General features: G+C 46.9%; 1 protein-coding gene across 2 annotated transcripts in view; it reads left to right on the forward strand.

The window, feature by feature from the left end:
* Positions 1–887: 887 nt before the first annotated feature.
* The window catches only part of CHD9 (chromodomain helicase DNA binding protein 9), a 226,602-nt gene continuing 203,671 nt past the window's right edge, over positions 888–23,818 (forward strand). Inside the window, exon 1 of one of the 2 annotated variants that reach the window (NM_001205650.2) lies at positions 888–1,003. The gene's annotated coding sequence lies outside the window, so the exon portion shown is untranslated. The remainder of the gene's footprint in view (positions 1,004–23,818) is intronic. The other variant, XM_005218689.5, reaches the window with a different exon arrangement.

A 23,818-nucleotide genomic window follows, 5' to 3' on the forward strand; every position in this document is an offset into this window, starting at 1 on the left:
GGAATAAAAATAAATGAAATGTACACACTTTCAATAATTCACCATTTTCCTGACCTTAATAAGCAGCTAACGGGTTCTCAGCCTAGGGCGGTGCTCCCCCAACCCAGGAGACAATTGGAAATATGAAGGGGTGGTTTTGGTTGTCACAATGACTTCAGGGTGGCTACTGGCATTTAGCGCCAAGGAATCAGAGATGTAAATGTCCAGCAGTGCCAGGACGGCTCCAACCAAAGAAATGTCAATGTCAAAGGCGCCCGGGTCAGAAATATAACCTGCATTGCCAACTCCTTAGGAGCCTGTGTCTCTAGGCTCTACAAACAGGGTGTGATACAGACTGGATGTTTAATAACAGGGAAAGAAAGGTAACTGCTAGGGGGTGGGAGGATAGGAAATGGAGGGTGGCATGGGGTGGGGGTGGGGTGGGGTGGGGGCGGCGTGGGGTGGGGGTGGGGGCGGGGCTAAAAGAAAGAATCGCTAGTAGGGCAAAGGCCTCCCTGGGTTTGAGAGAGGCCCAGTCCCTTGCATCTTCTGATGCTCGCAATATATTTAAAAGATTCGGCTCTGCCAAATCGGGGTGTACTGAAAGCTTCTGGATGAAAGGCAAGATCCTTGAGTCCGGCCAGGAAAATCCCAGAATGGATCTCAGGCCAGCAGCCAAGGCCTGGCTGCCTCTCCGTGCCCCCAAGAGAAAGTTCAGCAAGTTCAGGTTCCAGTGCCCTCTAGGGAGTGAAGGTGATCCCACCCAGCCGGGATTTGCGCCCAGGGTGCGCAGCGTGCTGGAAAACCGCCCACGTGGGCAGCCGGGGCAGCATTTCCGCCCGGGACCTACCGCTCTCCCACCTCCCCGCCCGGTCCCCGCGCCTCCGCCCCGCGCCCACTAGGTGGCGCCTGCGCTCTAGTGGGCGCCTCTAGGGCGCAGACGAAAGCGACAGCGGAGCCCCGGCGACAGATCGAACCGGAGTCGCAGGATTCCGGGGACCGGAGGGCAGCGCCGGCAGCCAAGGTAGGAATTCCCGAGCCCCGGGCGTTTCCTGCGAACCTCTGTGGTCCGGGGTGGGCCCCGCGGCGGCCGCCGAGGTCGGCTGGCGGTCTCGGTAGATAACCAGACAGGTCGGAGCGGCGGCACGTGTCGTTGCCTGCGGGGACCCGGAGACCCGCCGTCTGCAAGCTGGGCCTCGGGGCACAGCTGGACGCCAGAACGCTCGCACGCAAACATCCTCCGCTGGCTGGTTCCTCTGGAGAGCCTGCCCGAATCCCCCAGCAGCCAGTCCTAGGCGGAGAAAAGAGTTACTGCTCCCCAAATCGACTTCAGCGTTGGAGCCAAGGGCTGATCCAAAAGCACCATTTCTCCAACTTGCCTGCACGCTGGAATCGCTTGGGGGAGCATGAAAAAAATGCCGATGCCCCGTAGCCCTCCACCCCACCCCGCTCCGAGGCTCAGATGGAAGCGGTCTGGGTTGGGGCCTTGGACCTCTGGATATTGCAGAGCTTCCCAGGCGATTCCAACTAGCAGCTAAGGGTGAGGACCCTTGACCCAAAGGGTTGGAGGAAAAGGAAGACGGTTGTTGCAGCCCACAATGCTGATTCTCCTCCTCCTCCTTCTTCTTCAGGGAGTCTTTTAAGCAGGAAATATCTCCGCCTTTGAGCTGTCAAAGCCAAGATAACAAACCAACATCCTCCCTCCCAACAGGGCTGGTACTGAAAGGGTTGAACTCCAAAGTGGGCAGGGAACACAAAGACACAGATGTAGAATATGAGAGAAGACTCTTGGGGAAAAGGGGGCTTGTCCTTACCCTGATCCCACAGAAGTTCAGGGGGCCACCTGGAGCAGCCCTCATCATTTTAGTAAATGCTATGTTTACAGTGAGCCTAGACTTAGAGTTCCCAGAGCCAGCCCTCCCTGGGCTGTGTGGCCCTCAAAAACTCATAGAATCACTCTTAGCCTCAGTTACTTCATCTGCAAAATGGGTATGATCGTATAAAACTCTTAGATTTGCCATGGAAATTATTGACCACAAGAGGTAATGTTTCCCAAGTGCTCACCTGTGCCTGGCACGATGCTAAATGCTTCCTGTGTGTGGGCACATCTACTCCTCACCCTGACCCACAAGGCATTAACTATACTAACTACCCCGTTTGATGGCCGAGGAAGCTGGGGCTCAGAGAGGCCAAGGAACGTGCTCAGAGTTAAATAATTAATTAGAAGCAGATCCTGTGTTTGAACCCAGGCAGTTTGATTCTAGAGCCCATGGCAAAAGTACAATGAGTTGCTGTTTCCCTTTTTGATGGAGGGAACATAGAAAAAGCACATTACACAGGGCAGCTCATGGTGCCTCCTCCGCAAACACTAGCTGGCATTGCTTCCAGTGGAGCACTTTCACAGAACTGACTCATGGGCTCATTTAAACTGGATGTCTTGTGGAAAGCCTACTGTGTGCCAGGTTGTAATCCAGATGCTACAGATCCAACAGTGGGTAAGAGGCAAACGAGCCCTCAGTGAACTCACACTCTAGTGAATGAGAGAAATGAGAAGGAAGTACAGTGGATCCTCCTTGTTTGCAGACTCTGTATTTGCGAATTCTCCCACTCGCTAAAATTGATTTGTAACCCCCAAATCGGTATCTTCAGCACTTCTCATGGTCATTCATGGACGTGAACAGGATGGCAGAAAATTCGAGTCACTCAACACACTTGTTCCCACCCGAGGTCGAAATGAGATGACCCTGCCTTCTTGTTCCAACTCTCAGAACTGAGCAAGCATCCCTTTTATGGTCTGTTTAGTGCCGTGGCTTGTTTTTTGTTGTTTTCGCATTTTTTGTGTGTTTTGTTGGTTATTTTGCTGTTTAAAAATCACCCCCAAGACCAATTTGCCGCATGACTCAGGGAACTCAACCCGGGGCTCTCTAACAACCTAGAGGGATAGGATGGGGTGGGAGGTGGGAAGGAGGTCAAAGAGGGAGGGGACACATGAATACCTCTGGCCGACTCATGTTGATGTAAGGCAGAGGCCAAGGAAATGGCAATGCACTCCAGTCCTCTTGCTGGAGAATTCCACGGACAGAGGAGCCTGGCAGGCCACAGTGCATAGGGTTGCAAAGAGTTGGACACAAATAAATGACTTAACTTTCTTTCTAACACAATATTGTGAAGCAATTTTCCTTCAATTAAAAATAAGTTTGGGAAAAAAAATCAGCCCCAAACATACTGCTGAAGTGCTGCTATCTAGCGTTCCCAAGCCCAGGAAGGCTGTGTTGTGCCTTATGGGGAAAATGTATATTTGATAAGCTTTGTTCAGGCCTGAGTTGTAGTGGTACTGGCCGTGAGTTCAATGTCAGTGAATCAACAATATATATTAAATAAGGGGTAATGAAACAGAAACACACATAAAACAAGGTTAGGTATTGATCTGTTGAGGAAAATGTGACCAGAGGCTTGCAGAAACCTACCCTTAGGTTGTTCCCTTTAGGAGCAGTGGTTCAGTATTTGCTAATTTCATGTTCATGGCAGCTTCAGAGAACATAACCACTGTGAATAATGAGAATTGACTCTAATTAGAAATTACTGCACATGCAGTGAGAGAATCCAGCACAAAGATGGAGAGGCATACAGAAGGGACCTGCCTTGGATTGAGGGTTAAAAAGGCTGAGAAGCAGCCAGACAGAGGGTGGGATAGGGAAAACATGTTCCAGGGAGGAAAAACAGCATATGCAAAGGCCAACAGGTAGCAAAGTCAAGGAGCTCAAGAAAAGCCAGTGTGCAGGGCGTGTGGAGGAAGCAGAAGTCTAATACTGTAATAATATGCTGGAGAAGGAGTCTGGGGCCGGGTGGCAGTGTTTCGTGGGCAGCTCTCCTTGCGTCCAGTTAGCACAGAAATCCTGGCAGGCGAGGCAGGATAGTTTTTACCTTTGACAGGTGATGAAATTGATGCCCTGGACAACTATATGCCTTGCTCAAGGTTATACCACTGGTAAGCGGTAAAACCCACCTCCCCAACCTGATCTGGATCTAATGTTGAACAGACGTTTGAGTGTTGGTCTGAGATCTCAGCACATGATCTTGGTCCAGGGATTTGGTTTGGTTTGGGGAGAAATCAGTTACTGAATGAAGCCATCCAGAGCGGATGAAACCACCTGGAACAGCAGAGTGTGGGAGAAGACAAGATCTCATGTCCTTTTAAAAATGAAATTATTCTTGGTGTTAAAACGTTAATGTCTCAGGAGAAGAGTCCTAAGTACCTGCAGAGAGCAGAGGGAGGCCACAGAGATGTAAGAAAAGGAAATGTGAGTGGCTGATCCAAAAAACCCCTCAATACTAGGTCTGGTGATAGGCTGTCCACCCAGGGGCAACAAGGTCTCAATCTGCCTCTTGTCCCCACAGGATAATGATCTGGAATAGGGGTCAGCAAACCCTTCTGTAAATGTTTTGAGTGTTGCGGACCATAGAGTTTCAGCTGTTGCTGTTGTTCAGTTGCTAAGTTGTGTCTGACTCTTTGTGACCCCATGGACTGCAGTACACCAGGCTTCCCTGTCCTTCGCTGTCTCCCAGAGCTTGTTCAAACTTATGTCCATTGAGTTGGTGATGCCATCCAACCATCTCATCCTCTGTTGCCCCCTTCTCCTCCTGCGCTCAATCTTTCCCAGCATTAGAGTCTTTCCAGTGAGTTGACTCTTTGCATCAGGTGGCCAAAGTATTGGAGCTTCAGCTTCAGCATCAGTCCTTCCATTGAATATTCAGGGTTGATTTCCTTTAGGATTGACTTGTTTGAAACTCATTAGGGTTTAAGTTGCAGCTACTCAACCCTGCAGTTATGGAGTAAAAGCAGCCATAGATGGTATGGGACTGAATGAGTGTAGCTGTGTTTCCAATAAAACTTCATTGATGGATGTTGAAATCTGGGTTTTATATCATTTTTATGGGCCACAAAACGTTATTCTTGTTTTGATTTTTCCCCCAACCATTTAAAATTGTAAAAGCCATTCTTAGCTTACAGGCTGTGAAAAAACAGGTGGGGGACGGGGGTGCCTGTGAGCCATGGGCTGTAGTTTGCTGACTCTCGATCTAGAATCATGGACCTAAGTGTCAGAAGGATACTAAATGTCCTCTTACTTGAATTCTTTCCCAATTCATGAAGCTCCAGGGAGTACTCCCAGCCATTTCTTCAGCGCCATAGTTAAACTGTGCCATAGTTGGGGTTTCCCTAAAGCACATCATGAGACCAGGATTTGGGTGCCTAAAATTTATTTGGAAGGTGATCCCAGAAAGCCCAGTGAGACTGAAATGGACTGGGGAAGAAAGGAAATCCAGTAAAGGTTGTGTTGATGAATGAGTTACTGTGGGACAAAAGGCTCAGCCTCTCTGGGGATTCTTAGAGAGACTGTGTGTCCCAGTATTCCCCCCAATTTCTGCATGCAGTCTGGAGAACACACCCTGTAGCCAAAAAATGCCTTCAGGTAGAAGGACGTGAGAGGCAGCAGGTGTGACTGGAAACTGCTGCAGGTGTCCTCTGGGGGCGCTGGTGAGTATGGTGGTCTACAACGTGTTTCTAATTTTGCTTTTTGAAGCATACTGATCATACCCTTTGGAGAAGGCAATGGTATCCCACTCCAGTACTCTTGCCTGGAAAATCCCATGGACGGAGGAGCCTGGTGGGCTGCAGTCCATGGGGTCACTAAGAGTCAGAAACGACTGAGTGACTTCACTTTCACTTTTCACTTTTACGCATTGGAAAAGGAAATGGTAACCCACTCCAGTGTTCTTGCCTGGAGAATCCCAGGGACAGGAGAGCCTGGTGGGCTGTGGTCTATGGGGTCGCACAGAGTCGGACACTACTGAAGCAACTTAGCAGCAGCAGCATCAGATCATACCCTTATGGCAGAAAATGAAGAGGAACTAAAAAAACCTCTTGATGAAAGTGAAAGAGGAGAGTGAAAAAAGTTGGCTTAGAGCTCAACATTCAGAAAACTAAGATCATAGCATCTGGTCCCATCACTTCATGGGAAATAGATGGGGAAACAGTGGAAACAATGTCAGATTTTATTTTGGGGGGCTCCAAAATCACTACAGATGGTGATTGCAGCCATGAAATTAAAAGACACTTACTCCTTGAAAGGAAAGTTATGACCAAGTTAGATGGCATATTCAAAAGCAGAGACATTATTTTGCCAACAAAGGTCCGTCTAGTCAAGGCTATGGTTTTTCCAGTGGTCATGTATGGATGTGAGAGTTGGACTGTGAAGAAAGCTGAGCACCAAAGAATTGATGCTTTTGAACTGTGGTGTTGGAGAAGACTCTTGAGAGTCCCTTGGACTGGAAGGACATCCAAGCAGTCCATCCTAAAGGAGATCAGTCCTGGTTGTTCATTGGAAGAACTGATACTGAAGCTGAAACTCCAATACTTTGGCTGCCTCATGTGAAGAGTTGATTCATTGGAAAAGACCCTGATGCTGGGAGGGATTGGGGGCAGGAGGAGAAGGGGACTACAGAGGATGAGATGGCTGGATGGCATCACTGACTCGATGGACATGAGTTTGAGTGAACTCTGGGAGTTGGTGATGGACAGGGAGGCCTGGCGTGCAGCGATTCGTGGGGTCACAAAGAATCAGACGCGACTGAGCAACTGAACTGAACTGAACTGATCATACCACTGGGCTTCCCTGGTGACTCAGCAGTAAAGAATCTGGCTGCCAATGCAGGAGATATGGGTTTAATCCCTGGGTTGGGATGATCCCCTGGAGAAGGAAATGGCAACCCATTCCAGTATTCATGCCTGAGAAAGCCCATGGACAGAGAAGCATGGCGGGCTATAGCCCATGGGGTCTCAAAGAGTTGGACACAACTTAGCAACTAAAAAATAACCATCATACCACTGGGTGACGGTTGAGATGATTTTGTGTGACAGACCGTCATGGCACTGAAGATCACGAAACCTCATTCGAGAAAAAGAAGTTATTTCCTTTTTAAACCATCTCTTTGATCCTGCACTGCCTCCCTCCCCAGCACTTTGCTGCTGTCTCTCCCCAGAGGAGGAGCTGCAGCTTTTCACTACCTTGAACTTGCCAGACTTTCCCTTCTGACCACAGTCTATCCCTGGCTCAGAGGGTAAAGAATATGCCTGCAAGGCAGGAGACCTGTGTTTGATCCCTGGGTTGGGAAGATCCCTTGGAAAGGGCATGGCAACCCAATCTAGTATTCTTACCTGGAGAATTCCACGGACAGAGGAGCCTGGTGGGCTGCAGTCTGGGAGGTCACAAAGAGTCGAATGTAGCTGAGTGACTAACACTTCATTTCCTTTTGACCACAGTCAACAAAAGAAGTCTCAGTGAAGTACCAGACTGTTTTTTGTAACACTTACTTGTCTCCCTTCTTAGGGAAAAAGCAGTAGTCCTCAAATTGAGGGGATGGAACAGGCAACAGTAGCTAGCTAAGATTTAATAACATTGTTTTATGTTTATTTGTACACTTGCCATCTGTACATGGCAAGTGCTTCTGGCTTTGCCTTTACAGTAATAATATGAAGTTTCCTTTCAAAAAAATTTATAGAAATAATGTGTCTCCTTAAAGAAAAATAGTACATAATAGTATAAGTGATATTAGATTGTAATAAAAATAGTAATAATTGCTACCACTTACTAAGAACATACTGCTTACTGGGTGCTATTCTAAGCACTTTGCATGTATAATTTGACCAGTCCTCAGCACAATCACATGGGTTAGGTACTATTTGAGGTAGGTACAATTATTAGTGGAGAAAACAGGCATAGGAAAGTAAGGTAACTTGCCCAAAGTTATGTAGCTAGTAAGTGACAGAACTGGACAGAGGAGCCTGGTGGGCTACAGCCCATGGGGTCTCAAAGAGTCAGACATGACTTAGCTGCTAACCACCAACAACAGAAAGAGACAGAACTGGAAAATGAACCCAGGCGTTCCTGTTCCAATCTGTGTTCCCGATTAGTTACACTGCATCTCACAAACCTGACAAAGAAAGAAGAAAGAAAAAAAAGTGATAATATTTGGGACTTCCGTGGTGGTCCGGTGGTTAAGTTTTCATCTTCAAATGCAGGGGGTTCGGACTTGAACCCTGGTCGGGAAGCTAAGACCCTACATGCCTCACAGCCTAAAAACCAAAATATAAAACAGAGGCAATACTGTAGCAAATTCAATAAAGATCTTAAAAATGGTCCACATTAAAAAAAAAAAAAAAAAAACTTTAAAGAACTTATTTGATGATATTTGAAGGATTGATATTAAAGGGGTATTACCTTCAAAAATTCCCCTTTAGGTGGACTTCCCCAGTCGTTAAGACTCCATGCTCCCAAGGCAGGAGGCCCAGGTTCCATCCCTGGTTGGGGAACCAAGATCCTGCATGCTGTAAGATGTGGCCACCTCTCAAATTTTTTTAAGTTTCTCTACTTTATCTTGTTGAAACCTGTCTCCCTGTATCTGCCACCCCCATGGTTGCTGTACTTTCTTCCAGAACCCCAGGGAACAGATGTATCCCCCCTGCATCACTGCAGTCCTTCAGATATTTGATGGCTAGGAACCCATTGGCCCTCTGGGATCTTCCCTGCTCTAGATTAAGCACTGCCAGTTCCTTCCGCTTTCTTTCTATCAAGTGTTCTTGGCATCTCCCCCACCCCACCGCCCAAGCCCAGAATTTCTTTCTTCCTTATTCTTTTCTACTCAACAGAACTTATTTTGGTGGCTCTAGCACTTTTTTTTTGCAGGCCTCCCACAGCTCATTCGGGGCTCAGGGGAGATGGCTGTGGTCGGAGTGATTGACGTGGCAAAGAGCAGCTGGCTAGTGATGTCGGGAGAAGAACCCCTCAGGGCCAGCGTGACTGGGGCGGGGTGGAGGGGTGGGTGGGGGAAGCTGGAGGCTGGTGATGCCACTCATTCTTTGCAGGTTACAGAGGGAGAGCCTTTATCGCATGTGAAGCTGATCAGGCTGAAAGAGACAGACTCACTAAATTCACAGCAGCCTGGTGAGGAAGCCAGATGACAAATATGTGAGATGGGACAAGCACCATGAAGCAGGCTGAAATCTTCATGTCAGCCTGTCAGCACATTCTTTCCCCTGTAGAAAAGTCACGGGGATGCCAGATTCTAGCTAGTAGGTTGGTATTCATGGAATTCAAACAAGGTGAACAAGATGAATGATTTTCATAGCCAGGATGGCCCGAGGTATTTATATCCTCTGAGGGACACAGGAGTCCAGAATGACTCTCGGCCTAATTCTCCTGCTCATGACTAATCAATAAACCAATCTTTGCCTTCCTATTGCTCCCTGGACCAATCTTAAGATTCTGATTAAGAAAGACTTCCAGGAAGCTCTGAGCTGCCTGTAAGGCTCAAGGGATTTCCACTACTGTGGACAATATGAAAGAAAAGATAAACTCTCAAAGGCTTGCTCTTTCTTACCCTTTTTTCTCAGCTCCTCACAAGTTTACCGTGTCTCTCTACCCAACATTCCTTCATTTTATGTTCATACAATTGGCCTCTCCCATCCCTCCCATTGTCAAGTTTTGATTTGATTTCCAGGCGTTGCTCTTCCTGCTTTGACCAGAGGAACATCCTGTCCTATCCTTAAGAACTTTTGCAGATCAGTAATCACAGACGTTTCGTGTGCATACTACTGATATACTGCCCCCACATTTCAGGGTGACTTGCTGTGTCCCTCTATGTCATAGCTTCTTGCAATCAAGAAGCAGCTTTCCAGGATATTGAATTTTGTTCCATTATAGAATTGGCAGGATCACAATTTTAAGCTGTTACTACTGTTATCACTCGTCTATGCCTGAAGACTGGGGTACAAGGTGTGTTGAAGAAAAAGGGGCCAGGAGAGGATGTTTAAGGCACTAAACCCAATAAATTGTGGAGTATGCTGCTCGTGACCAACACTTACGCTTATCTGTAGAGTTAGGAGTGGGGCTTCCCTGGTGGCTCAGTGGTTAAGAATCCACCTGCCAACACACCTGCCAACCTGGGGACAAGGGTGCCATCCCTGGTCCAGGAAGATCCCACTTGCTGTGGAGCAACCAAGCCCATGTGCCCCAACTACTGAGCCTGTATTCCAGAGCCCAGGAACCGAACTACTGAAGCCCATGCACCCTAGAGCCACGCTCCGTAACAAGAGAAGCCACCCCAAAAAAAAAGCACGAGAACCACAACAGAAAGTAGTGCCAGCTCCCCGCAACTGAGCACAGTGACGAAGACCCAGCACAGCCAAAAAGAAATAAAGGAATCTTTAAAACAAAAAACAAGGAATTAGGAATCCTGTTGTTTTGGAGCAAAGAGACCTTTTGCCAGCCATTAAAAATGTACATTTTGGGGACTTCCCTGGTGGTCCGAGCTCCCAATCCAGGGAGTCTGGGTTCAATCCCTGGTCAGGGAACTAGATTTCACATGCCACAACTACGAGCTCGCATGCCTCGAACTAGGAACCAATGCAGCCAAATAAATAAATATATATTTTTTAAAGTGTACATTTTGTTGGGACATCCCTGGTGATCATGGTGAAAACTCCTTCCCTCGTGGTGAAGACTCCATGCTTCCAACGCAGGGGGTGCAGGTTCAGCCCCTAATAGGCGAATTAAGTCACACGGTGTGGCCCAATAAGAGATATTTATATATGTATAACTGAATCACTTTGCTGTGCACTTGAGACTTAACCCAACACTGTAAATTAACTGTCCTTCAAATTTTTTTAATGTGCACTTTGCACGTAACCTCTTTTCCCACCCATATAAAGAACCTTGACTTACATAAAGGAAGATAAAATGCATTTAGAGAAGGGTCTCCTGGAGCACCTCAAGAGGAAACGTGGGCTGACCAGGGAGCTCCACTTCTCACTTGAAGAAGCCTGCCAGTCTAATGAGAAAGGCACAGCCCCTCAGTTAGGGGAGTCGGATGGAGGAGGTTCCTGCAGCGTCCTTGGAGTGAAAGGCCCCCTCTCCCTGCGGGCTCTGGCTGTATCCGCTGCTTCTCCTCAGTCTGTCAGCGGGCAGCTGGTGGGCCTGGCTTCCTTCACAGCCCCGCTACAGCTGTGCAAATGTGCACCACAAAGCCAAGGGTTCTGAGGGTCAACCCAGGAATTTGTTTTTAGTAGACTTTGGGGTTTTTTTTTTACCAGTTTAGATTTACAGAGAACTTGTGATGACAGTAGAGAGTTCCCATACACCCCATACCCAGGTTCCCCTACTAACCGTTTGGTAACCCACAGTCCATTGGTTCTAATTAATGAACCACACTGATACATGATGGATAACCCAAACCCACAGTTTATTCAGATTTTCTCAGTGTTTACCTAATGCCCTTTTTAAAATTCCAGGATCTCGTCCACTGTCCTACATTATTTCATTTTATTATTTCTGGCTGCATTGGGTCTTCATGGTGATGCTCGGAGTGGGGGGCTCTCTAGTTGTGGCACGGCTTGTGTGACCTTAGTTCTCCAAGCAGGGATTGAACCCACGTCCCCTGCATTGGAAGGCAGATTCTTAACCACCAGATCTCTAGGGTCATCCCCTAGTGGTCACGTCTCCTTAGGCTCCTGTTGGCTGTGACCGTGTTTCAGAACTCCCTTGTCTGACTCACCTTGCCAGTTTTCAGGGGTACCAGACAAATGTACTGTCAGAATACCACCCTGTTGAAATTTGTGTGATATTTTTCTCACAGTTGGACTCAGGTTATAGGTCTTGGCGAGGAAATAAAGTGAAAATAAATTCCGCAGATATAAAGTGCCTCTTTTTATCACATCACATGTCCGTGATACCAACATGACTTTCCACTGTTGCTACTGCCCTGGGTCACCCAGCTGAGGTTGCATTTGTCATACTGTTCTCTTGAAAGGAAGATTCTTATGTACAGTTCTACCCCTCCTCCTTTAGGGTCATGTGTCTACATTATTTATTTATTTGGCTGTCCAGTCTTAGTTACAATGTGTGGGATCTTTCTTATGGCAATAGAGCTTCTCTCTACTTGTGGTGTGCAAGCTTAGTTGACCCGTGGCATGTGGGATCCTAGTTCCCCAACCGGGGATCCCCTATATTGGGAGGTGGATTCTTAACCACTGGGGAAGCCAGAGTTTAGAACTGTGCAGGGGAGGTTGAACTCCTCTCTCCCACTGATTAATTTTTCTTGTTATTAGTAATAGTATGGACTTGTGGATTTTATCTTATACCCCAGGCTATAATCCAATGCTACTTTGTTTTGTTGCTCAAGTTATTCTAGCTTTGGCCACTATGAATGGAGTTTGTGTTTTTAAACTGGCTCGCACGCATTGTCCAAGTTGCGTGTGCATGCTCAGTTGTGTATGGCTTTTTGTGACCCACCAGGCTCCTCTGTCCATGGAATTCTGCAGACAAAAGTACTGGAGTGGGTTGCCATTTCCTTCTCCAGGGGGTCTTCCCATCCAGGGATCAAACCAGTGTCTCCTGCTTTGGTAGGCGGGTTCTTTACCACTGAGCCACCTGCAAAGTTCTCTTTAAAGTAGCTCCCGAGGCCTTTTTTATACATGTTGGAGTTTGGGACCCATGTAGGCCTGGGTTCACACACCGGCTCCACCACTTCCTGGCCGTGTGTGTGTTCTTGGCAGGTTGCTCTACTGCTGGGGCGTCGGTTTTCCCAGCTGAAAATGGAGCTGAGATTGCTGCCCGCCACTTAGGGTTATTAAGATGCTCTTAGTTTCAATTTACATTCCCACCAACAGTGCAAGAGAGCTCCCTTTTCTCCACACCCTCTCCAGCATTTACTGTTTGTAGATTTTTTCATGGTGACCCTTCTGATCAGTGTGAGGTGATAACCTCATTGTAGTTTTGATCTGCATTTCTCTAATAATTAGTGCTGTTGAGCATCTTTTTCATGTGCCTTGTGGCCATCTTTATGTTTTCTATGAAGAAATGTCTGTTTAGGTTTTCCACCCTTTTTTTTTTTTAATTTTTTGATTGGGTTGTTTATAAATTGATATAGCCACTATAAGGAACAGTATGGAGGTTCCTTAAAAAACTGAAAGTGGACCTACCATATGACCCAGCAATCTCACTACTGGGCATACACTCTGAGAAAACCATAATTCAAAAGGACACATGCACCCCAATATTTGTTGCAGTAGACAGGACATGGAAGCAACCTAAATGTCCATTGATAGATGAATGGATAAAGATGTGATACATATACACAATGGAATATTGTTGCTGTTGTTACTGTTCAGTCACTAAGTCGTCTCTGACTCTTTGCGACCCCATGGACTGAAGGACACCAGGCTTCCCTGTCTGTCATTGTCTCCCAGAGTTTGCTCAAATTCATGTTCTTTGAGTTGGTGATTCTATCTAACCGTCTCGTCCTCTGCAACCTCCTTCTCATTTGCCTTCAATCTTTTCAGTGAGTAGGCTCTTCCCATCAGATGGCCAAAGGAGTGGAGCTTCAGCTTCAGCATCAGTCCTTCCAGTGAATATTCAGGGTTGATTTCTGTTAAGTTGACTGGTTTGATCTCTTTGCAGTGCAAGGGACTCTCAAGAGTCTTCTCCAGCACCACCATTTGAAACCATAAATTCTTTGGCACTCATTTGTAAAGCCTCATCAGACAACCACTTTGCTTTCTTGAATTTCTTTTTCTTTGGGATGGTTTTGGAATATTACTCAGCCATAAAAAGGAATGAAATAGATCATTTGTAGAGGTGTAGAAGGCAATGGCGACCCACTCCAGTACTCTTGCCTGCAAAACCCCATGGACAGAGGAGCCTGGTAGGCTGCAGTCCATGGGGTCGCAAAGAGTCGGACACGACTGAGCGACTTCACTTTCACTTTTCACTTTCATGCATTGGAGAAGGAAATGGCAACCCACTCCAGTGTTCTTGCCTGGAGAATCCCAGGGATGAGGGAGCCTGGTGGGCTGCCATGTGTGAAACAGATAGCTAGTTGGAGGCTGCTGTATAGCACAAGGAGCTCAACTCGATGCTCTGTGGTGACCTAGAGGGGTAGGATTTGGGGGGATGGGAAGGAAGTCCAAGAATGAGGGGATATATGTATGCATATAGCTGATTCACTTCATTGTACAGCAGAAACTAACACACTATTATAAAGCAACTATACTCCAATTTTTTTTTTAAAAGACATACTTAGCATGTCCTCTGTCAATATAAGTTGTTATTATTGTTAGTTTGGCATTCACATTCCATCTGATTCTGGTTCCAGATGGTTAGAAATGAAGGCCAACATCCTTCACAAGGAATGAAGGCATCCTTATGGCTTCAAGCACTTCCTTTCCCAGATGACTGTGCCAGAGTTCCTGCGAGGGGTCCCCTTCTCCCAGGTCACCTCCTCTCCCCGCCCACCAGCCTTCTCTCCAGCTCCAGGTGGCTGCACAACATTTTCATCTTCCTTTTCAACTTCTGCCTCTCAGTCACACCACACGCCCACCAGACAATCTACCTCGAGTGCCCTCCAGCAGTTCACACAGCTGCACATCCTCAGCCCCTCAACCCCGCTTCAGCACCACTTCCTGGGGCACCGCCCAGCAGCCCAGCGGGAAGTGCCCCCTCCCTCTGCCTCCCAACTGCCAGAGCCCTGCTGCGCCTACTCTTGCCCAACAGCCCTTATCGCTTGAGACCCCCGAGTCCTCCCCTCAACAGTCCTCGTCTTTGTTCATCTTTATATCCCGCTTGCACCCTCTGAGACCCCGACACCAGTCTGTGGTCTCGTCTGCACCTGTGCTGAGTTTCAACAAGACAAAGGAAGCAGGGGAAAGGCCATTTCCTCAGCCTACCAGGCTCCTCTGTCCATGGGGTTTTGCAGGCAAGAGTACTGGAGTGGGTCACCATTGCCTTCTACACCTCTACAAATGATCTATTTCATTCCTTTTTATGGCTGAGTAATATTCCAAAACCATCCCAAAGAAAAAGAAATTCAAGAAAGCAAAGTGGTTGTCTGATGAGGCTTTACAAATGCCTTTACAAAGGCCTAACTGGACTTCCCAGAGGTCGAAGTGACCCTAGGTCACTTCCAACTTTTATATACGTGTGTATGTGTGTGTGTGTGTATATATATTTAAATTATGGTAAAATATACAGGGCTTAACATTTACCATTTTAACCATTTGAAAGTATACAGTTTGGTGGCATTAAGTACAATTGCAGCCATCACCAAAATCCCTCTCCAGGTGGTTCCAGAACTTTTTCTTCCTAATGAAAACTTCATACTCATTGAACAATGGATTTAACTGTTTAATCAGTTTTGATTTCCTCCCCCATTTTCTCCTTCCTCCAGCCTCTGACAACCACCATTCCACTTTCTGTCTCTGTGATTTTGACGACCCTAGATACCTTACATGTAAGGATGGATCACTTAATAGTTGTCCTTATGTGACTGGAGTATTTTACTTAATATAATGTCTTTAAGGCTCATTCACGTTGCAGCATATGTCAGGATTTCCTTCCTTTTTAAGGCTGAATTCTATTCTATTGTATGCACCTACAGCATTTGGTTTGTCCATTTTTCTGCTGATGGACATTTGGGCTGCTTCCACTTTTTGGCTGTTGTGAATAATACTGCTATGAACATGGGTATACAGATATTTTTGCTTTTAACTCTTTTGGATATATATCCATAATGGATCATAAGGTAACTCTACATTTTATTTTTTGAGAAACAGCCTACCATTTTCTACGGAGGCTGTACCATTTTACATTCCCACCAGCAATGCTCAGAGGTTCCTATTTCCCCACATCCTTGCCAACACTTGTTATTTTCTGCTTTGATTATTTGTTTTTTCATTAACAGTCATTCTAATAGGATCTCATAGGTTTGATTTGCGTTTTCCTAATGATTAAAGATGTTGATCATCTGTTTATGTGCTTATTGGTCACTTGAATATCTTCTTTGGAGAAATGTCTATTCAAATCTTTTGTCCAAGTTTTAATCAGATTGAGTTTTTTGTTGTTGAGTTGTAGGCGTTCTGTGTGTATTCTGGATATTAATCCCTTATCACATACGTGATTTGCAAATATTTTCCCCCATTCTCCCTTTTCACTCCCTTCTCCCTTTTCACCAGTGTCCTTGTGAAGTTCTATTTACCTAGTATGTCCTTGTGAAGTTCTGTTTACCTAGTTTTTCTTTTGTTGCTTCTGCTTTTGCTGTCATATCCAAGCAATCATTACCCTAACCCTGAACCTAACCCTAACATTGCCAATTCCAATGCCATAAAGCATTTCCTTTATGTTTTCTTGTAAGAGTTTACAGTTTTAGAGCCTATGTTTTAGTCTTTGGTTCATTTTAGGTAAGTTTTGTATATGGTATAAAGTGAAAGTCCAGCTTCATTCTTTTGTATATGGATATCCAGTTTTTGCAGCACTGTTTGTTAAAAAGATCGTCTTTTCCCTGATGAATGGTTTTGGCACCCTGTTGAAATAAGGGCATAATGGTTATTTGACCATATATATTCCAGGGTACATTTCTAGGCTCTCTTTTCTATTCTACTGGTTTACATATCTGTCTGTATAGCAGTCACATGTTCTTTTGTTTACTATACCTTTGAAAGATTTGAAATCCTAAGTCTGAGTTCTCCAGCTTTGTTCTTTTTCAGGATTGTTCTGGCTTTTGGGGTTCCTTGTGATTCCTTATGAATTTCAGTATGGATTTTTCTGTTTTTGCAAAAAAAAATTGTTATTGGGATTCTGGTAGAGATTGCAGGTGAATCTGTAGATCACTTTGAGGAGTATTATCTTAATATTAAGTCTTCCAATCCATGAACATGGGATGTCTTTCCGTTTATTTTTATCTTTCATTTCTTTCAGCAGTGTTTTGCAGTTTTCAGTGTACAAATCTTTCACCTCCTTAGTTCAATTTAGTCCTAAGTGTTTTATTCTTTTTTGTGCTCACTTGTACTTTTTGAAGCTCCTGATATATTGCAAAATGAAGAAATATAAAACAAGATACCAGAATGATGGTCAGTTTAAACCATATGTTCTTCTCAGTGTTTCTCAGGGACAGCACATATAGTAATGGGACTATATAGTGACAAAAGCCTAACTTGGAGTCCCTTCATGAATGTGAGGTCTCCCTGTCCACTATCCCCCACTGTGATGGGAGGAAAGAGCGTGAGTGGTTCCTGTTACTGGGGTGGGTGTGGGAATGACAAAATATTCCCTCAGGTGGGCCCGGCTGAGGGATCCAGGAGAGGCTTGAAGTCCCCGAGGCCTTATCAAAGCATCTTCCCAGAATGTGATGTTGAGAACTTCCAGACCTCTTTAAAGCCTCAGGCTGGAAGACCCCACAGTCCTGGATACTTTCTCCCTGGAACAAAAGCAGTCAGCCAGAGGTACAGCTGAAACAGAACAGCCAGCTTACCCACACCATGGTCTTGCTAACGCTGTGGGGATTTTATGGGTTGTGTTACTGGCCCACGCCAGTTTCAGTTTGAGGAGTTGAGTGAGGACAAAAGGTGAGGGAGTTCAGCGTGTGAGGGCCAGTCCCTGTTCAGGCATTTCCCCAGCCTCCTGGAAGGGCTTCTAAATGGCAGGCCTCTCCTCTCCAGCCCTTCAGCTGTCTTAGCTTTTTCTCAGCCGCTCTTTTTCAGGCATTGGATTTATTTTCCTTCTCCTTTTTGTGGCCTGTGAGGACACGCACACAGCATAGCCGCACACGCATGCACACACACCCCCACCCCCCGTTCTGTAGCCCTCCAAATGTCTGCAGAATTTATAGGCTGTGGTGTCTGGAGACACAATCTCTGTCTCCTCTCCTGTCTTCTTTCCTCCTTCTCCTTCCTGCTAAAGCCTGTTGTTGTCTTATCCCCAGCCGGAAGCCCCCCTCTGTCATGGGGCCAGGTTCCCGGCCACTAGCTCTGCTCCAGCTGCTGCTCCTGCAGGCCTCAGCCAACTCCTATTTCCATGGCAACCAAAACTCATTTTTCTATCCCTGCATTTCCACTTTGGAAAGGAAACCCATAATAGTTTTTTTTAAAGAAAAAAAAAAATTGAGCTACATCTGGCATCGTCAACTTGGACTGTACCGAATCCCTATCTCCCCCGACTCCCTTGGTCTCACGGAGACCCTCCCCCACTTTCCTTCACCTGCCTCTACCCCTCCCACACCCTGTGGCTCCTGACTCAAAAGCAGGTTTGAGGAGGAGCCTGGGTGAGTTCTTTGTCTCTTTAAATTAATGCAAGAGGACTCTGTGCTTTGCCAGTTCAAGAAGAGGATGCGATTAGAGGCTGTTTACCGTGGCATCATGTAATGCTAACCTGTGCCATCTGTGGTATTTGTTTATTTACCCTCCCCTTGGCTGGTGAGGTCAGAGGTTGTCTGAATATGTCATTATGTCATCTCTGAAGATGAAGCTCCCACTCTTGGGCAGCATGACTCTGAGGTTCTGAGCAAGATTTGATGACTACACTCTCAGTGTGGTGGGTTGGCTGGTTGGGCTGGCGTTACACATACAGGAACCTAGGAGAATGATGTGAAGGGGTTTGACAAAGCTCTCCCCTCCCCACCCCCACCCCTAAGACTTTCCTTACTGACTTGGCCTATCCCTGGTGCCTGGAAATTCCACGTTTGGCTGTGAATGCCATTGGGCTCACAAGCCATTTGCTATTAAAAAGGTAAAGTGCGTGTTAAGTTGTGGTCAGCATGGACATTTCACCCCTGGCACCGTACCGTGCACATGAAATGTGCTCGGTTACTGTTTGTTGAGTTGCATTAACGTGTTAGCATATGGCAGTTCGACAGATAACTTTGGTTTGTTTTGTTGTACTGCTCTGCATGGCTTGTGGGATCTTAGTTCCCCTACCAGGGATTGCACCTGGGCCCCCAGGAGTGAAAGCACAGAGTCCTAACCACTGGACCACCAGGGAAGTCCCAAGAAAGGATTTTCTGTATTATTATTCACGACTTCATTGCACTCCCCTGAACTACCCACCGCCATCAGTATTGATAACAGAGAGTCACGTGCGAAGTGCAGGCATCAGTTTCTACTACAGCAGTTGGCTCTTCCGGCTGCTCAAAACACAACGTGGGCTGAGAAAACAAGGAGCATCATTCAGCCCCTCCAAGGGGAAGACACTGTTTGTCTAAACATGATTCTTTATCTCTACAACATGCTACCCCCGCCCGCTCCTGCTACCCATGCGGGCCTGGCTTTTTGAGTCACTCGTGCTGTGTTTTTGAACATAACGTGGGGGAAGAAGAGCCTCCACGGTCTGTTCAGCTCTGGCTCTGAAAAATACAAGCTGCATTCAACTGAATGACAGAAAGAAATCTGTCGAGCCAGGAAGCGTAGTAAATACCGTGACTCTCTGCAAATGTGCACAGCCCAAACAGCTTTTTCCAGTCTGGAAAAATGAAGAGATGTGTCTGTGCAAAACCAGCCAAGCCTCCACCCCTCCTCCCTTTCCACCGCGCCACCCCCCACCTCCTGGCAGGGCCTCCCACCCAGCCCCAGACATTCAGTCATCAGCTTTCATCCTTTGTGACTTGCTTTGCCCCAGGAAATAACATTGCCCAGGCTCTGGGGAGATGTACCAGCCTCTCCCAGGCATCTGAGGGCCGTCTGTCTGGTTGGGTGTCTGTCTGGTTGGGTTTTGCTAGTCGTCTCCGACCTTGGCCAGCTTTGGCTCACAGCACTGTGGTGCGGGAAGCCGGGTGGGTCTGGTGTCTCCTCTTCCCTTGCTTGCTCCCTGCTGCTCTTCCCCTCAATCTTCCCCATTTTGCTCTGAAAGAACCTTTATCCCATCCCGACTTCCATGAGACAGTGTTTAGAGGGAAGGCTTGGACAAGGTAAGGGTTTAAAAGCATTCGCTTTGGACTGGTACAGGGGGTGGAGGTGGAACAGGAAATTTCTCAGTGACTCAGAGACCACCAGGGCCAGGACAACCTTTGGTGGGTACAGTTTCTAAAGGGGAGGGGCTTACAGGGAAAGTCTGGGTCTGCACCTTGCCTTGAAGATACATTTGTGTAGCAGCTCTGGTGTTTTTGCTTCGATGGTATGTTTAGGAATGGGATAGTGCCGACAAAAACATTTGTCTCCTGCAATGTTGACCCCAGAGACCACATATCCAACTGCAGTTCAGTGTATTGGGAGGGGCGCTGGGATGGGGACTGGAAGCAGTGGGTTTGAACCATGACTCCTGAGTGAGGGGTGGGTGTGTCATTCACCGCTGTTTCCGTAGCAGTGAGGGCCAGCCTGCCAGCAGCACGTGCTCGACTAATGGTTGCTGAGTCAGTGAAGGAATGAATGAGCCCATGACCTTGGATACTTTGCCTCCTTGAACCTCAGTTTCTTTCTCTGTAAAAAAAAATAGCATAGGGATGTCCCTGGTGGTCCAATGGCTGACTCCATGCTTCCCAACCAGGGGGCCCGGGTTCAATCCCTGGTCAGAGAACTAGATCCTGGTGCAGCCAAACAGATAAATAAATAACATTAAAAAAAAACCTAACCTGCCTAGTTCACCAGGTGAGTGCTCCTGCACACATGTGTGCATGTGTGTGTGAGTGTGTGAAAGGGAGAGAGACAAAGCAGCAGTATGAATGTCCTCTGTTGTAAATTGGAATTTAAAAGTCAGTTTGACTCAGGTTCTGGGCTTTACCCTTAGTGTTTGTGTCTTTCCTCAGAATAAGGGTCTATATTTGTGTCCCCTGAACACTTCGTTCTCCATGCTGTATTCTAGGAACCCTAACGACTGGAGTGCATTTCATTTATTTTTTTTTTAATTTTTATTTATTTTTTAAATTTTTTGACTATGTGGCATGTGGGATCTTAGTTCCCTAACCAGGGGTCAAACCCACACCCCCTGTATTGAAAGTGTGGAGTCTCAACCACTGGACCACCAAGGAAGTCCCTGGGGAGCATTTTAAATGCTCTTAACTGAGCAGTTTAAATCAGAGAACAAAAAAATAAATAAATAAATAAATCAGAGAACAATGATTTTCAAGGTTGGCTTCTGACCAGTGCCATGTTGGTCCCATACTTGGCTCCAGAACGCCACGAACCACCTCCCCCACCCCACTCCCACCCCCACCCCACCACACACACACACACACACACACACACACACACACGATGGAACTCACCCTAGCTCAAACAGCAGGTTTTCATCCAATGCTGGGGGACTGTGATCCTCAGATCTTTGCTCATCCTGTTTCCTCTGCCTGAAATGCTCCCCTTCCCTATTGCTTGGCTCATTCTAACTCATCCTTCAGATCTCAGCTTAGACCTCAGTTTTCTCAGAATACCATTTCCCACACTCCGCCCCCAAGCCTATCAGGTCACGCCTTCTCCTCCATGGCCTTTCCTTATCCACGTCCCCTGTCTGAGAATGGCATCTTCCCATTCACTTGTCTGCCTCCTTCATGAACTGTGGACCCCCTGCAGATGAAGACTGAGTCTTTCTTGTTCATCGATGGAATCTCAGTGCATATCACAGTGCCATATGCCAAGAAGGTGCTCAATAAATATATATTGATTAGATGAATAGCAAAAGTGTGTTGGTGAGATGAGAGACAGGAGTTAAGAAGGTTCTCTTAGGAAAGTATTGTATTTACTGAAGTATAGAAACAACACTTCTCCTTTCTCCTCCTACCAGAATGGCTTGCATACAAATGAAGCATGCAAATCCACACACACACACACACACACACACATACACACACACACCCTGAGATTCACGCACACACCCTGCTGCAGGCAATCGCTTGTGCAATGTACTTTCCCTTGGTCTGAAACTCTGCTCTTGTCAACTCCTCCCATGTAGCTTTCTCATCCCATGTATACAGGGAATTGCAAACCTAACTGGCAGAGTAAAGGTAATGCCAGGGAAAGAGATTCCATGATCACACCTTTGTGACTTGCTGGATCCAGGTTCCCCCACCAGGGATCGAACCGAAGCCTCCTGCAGTGAAAGCGAGGAGTACGAACCACTGGACCTCTGAGAATTCCCATGCCTAAAATCTTTTCTCATCTCTCTCTCTGCCCTCTAGATTACTGCACCATCCCATTGTGAGGACATTCTACTTAACCTTTATTATGTACAAATCAGGAAGACACCTGAACTTAAAAAAAAATAAAGAAAAAGCTTAGTGCATGGTTCTGCCAGCTGCTCAGAGTCCTCGCAAATGTGTCTTTGGGCAAATAGCTCCCAACTCTGTGCCTCTTTTCTATCTCACAGAGAGGAACAGAAGTTGTCCTCAAAGCACCATGTGACTTTTAAAAAACCTTTTTATTTTATATTGGTGTACAGCTGATTAGCGATGTTGTGATAGTTTCCAGTAGACAGCAAAGGGACTCAGTCATACTCATACATGTATTCGTTCTCCCCCACAAACTCCTTCCCGCCATCCAGGCTGCCACAGTGTGACTTTTCTGGGGGGAGGAAAAGAGCTCCTTAAATATGCGTGTACTGGTCATGGTTTTGTTGAGCCTGAGAGACAGGAAGGTATCACTTGCTCTTCCACAGGCAGGTGAATTTTAAGTTGTCTTGAAGGTTATCTTAAATGTGGCTAGAGGCTGAAGTGTCGACTTGCCTCTCCCAAAGAAAGAGTTCTGAGCTGGCCACGTGAACTTCCTTGGGGAGCAGAATTTCCAAAGAGGATGGGAGGGTGATTGGTAAGGACCCAACTGGCAGCTGATCCAGTGTGATAACATGACAGAAGCCTCCAAGTGTTTTATGAACCAGGGATCAGCAGGCAGGGCCACCTCCTTCCTGGCCTGGGTGGGGCCCTTTGCCCCGTGGCTGCATCTGACCTCCTGGCTCCTTCTCCCAATGGCGTGCTGACCACGTATAGAGCCTCTAGGTTGGGGCCGCAAACCCGGGCTAACCACCAGACAGATCTTACTGAGCTCATAAGGTCAGCCTTTGCAATATTTTTCTTCTGAAATCAGTTCCCAAATTGGAAGACTTCATATAAAATCCAGATCTCCACGTCTATGGAAAAATGCAAGATCTGGCAACACCAGGCTCACGTTCTCCCACAGGAATAACCAGCCAGAGGTGAGCAGCTGCTGTGCCTTCCTGAGAAGATGTGCTGTTTCCAGACCCCACTGTTACTGCCCCGGCTCCAACAGGCTGAAGGTGGTTTCCCTGATGGCTCAGTTGGTAAAGAATCCACCTGCAATATAGGAGCTTGCCTGCAATACAGGAGACCAGGGTTTGATCCCTGTGTTGGGAAGAGCTCCTGGAGAAGGAAATGGCAACCCACTCCAGTACTTTTGCTTGGGAAATCCCATGGACACAGGAGCCTGACGGGCTGCAGTCAATGGGGTCACAGAAGAGTCAGACGTGACTGAGCAAGTAAACCACCACCTCCTCCAGGCTGAACCCAGCATCCACTACCTTTCATCACTAATGGTATCTGCTGGGCCCCTGAAGGCACCTGCAGGTCTCTCCCTGGATGGGGATCTTCTGTCCCCCAGATGCTTCAAGAGCCCCTTTTCCTCATCCCTCACCCTGTTGATGTTGATGTGTCCAATATTTCAGTGCCCAAAACTGGGTTCTTTCTGCCTGTAAGTCATACATTGCCATCATCGTGAAGAAATACCAGGCCACAGGCTAAGGAGCAGGCAAGGACCTGTTCTTCCCTTCCCAGATAATACACTCCCACTTCAGCAATAACCTGGGAATCATGCCCGTGACTTTCCTTCTTTCTATTCCATTAGTGACTTTCAAAGTGCATGTTTCAGCCAGATAAAGGAAGCAGACTGCACTGTATCAGACCTCCTGCAGGATGAGCATTGCGGGGTGGGGTTGAGGGGGTGGGGTGGGCAGTCAGGGCTTTCCTGTGATTTGCTCTCATACCTGGGAAGTCAGAATCTGCCGGGTCATAGAGGTGCGTTCTC

Source organism: Bos taurus, chromosome 18, assembly GCF_002263795.3.
Source record: "Bos taurus isolate L1 Dominette 01449 registration number 42190680 breed Hereford chromosome 18, ARS-UCD2.0, whole genome shotgun sequence".
In the NCBI taxonomy this organism is placed as follows: domain Eukaryota; kingdom Metazoa; phylum Chordata; class Mammalia; order Artiodactyla; family Bovidae; genus Bos; species Bos taurus.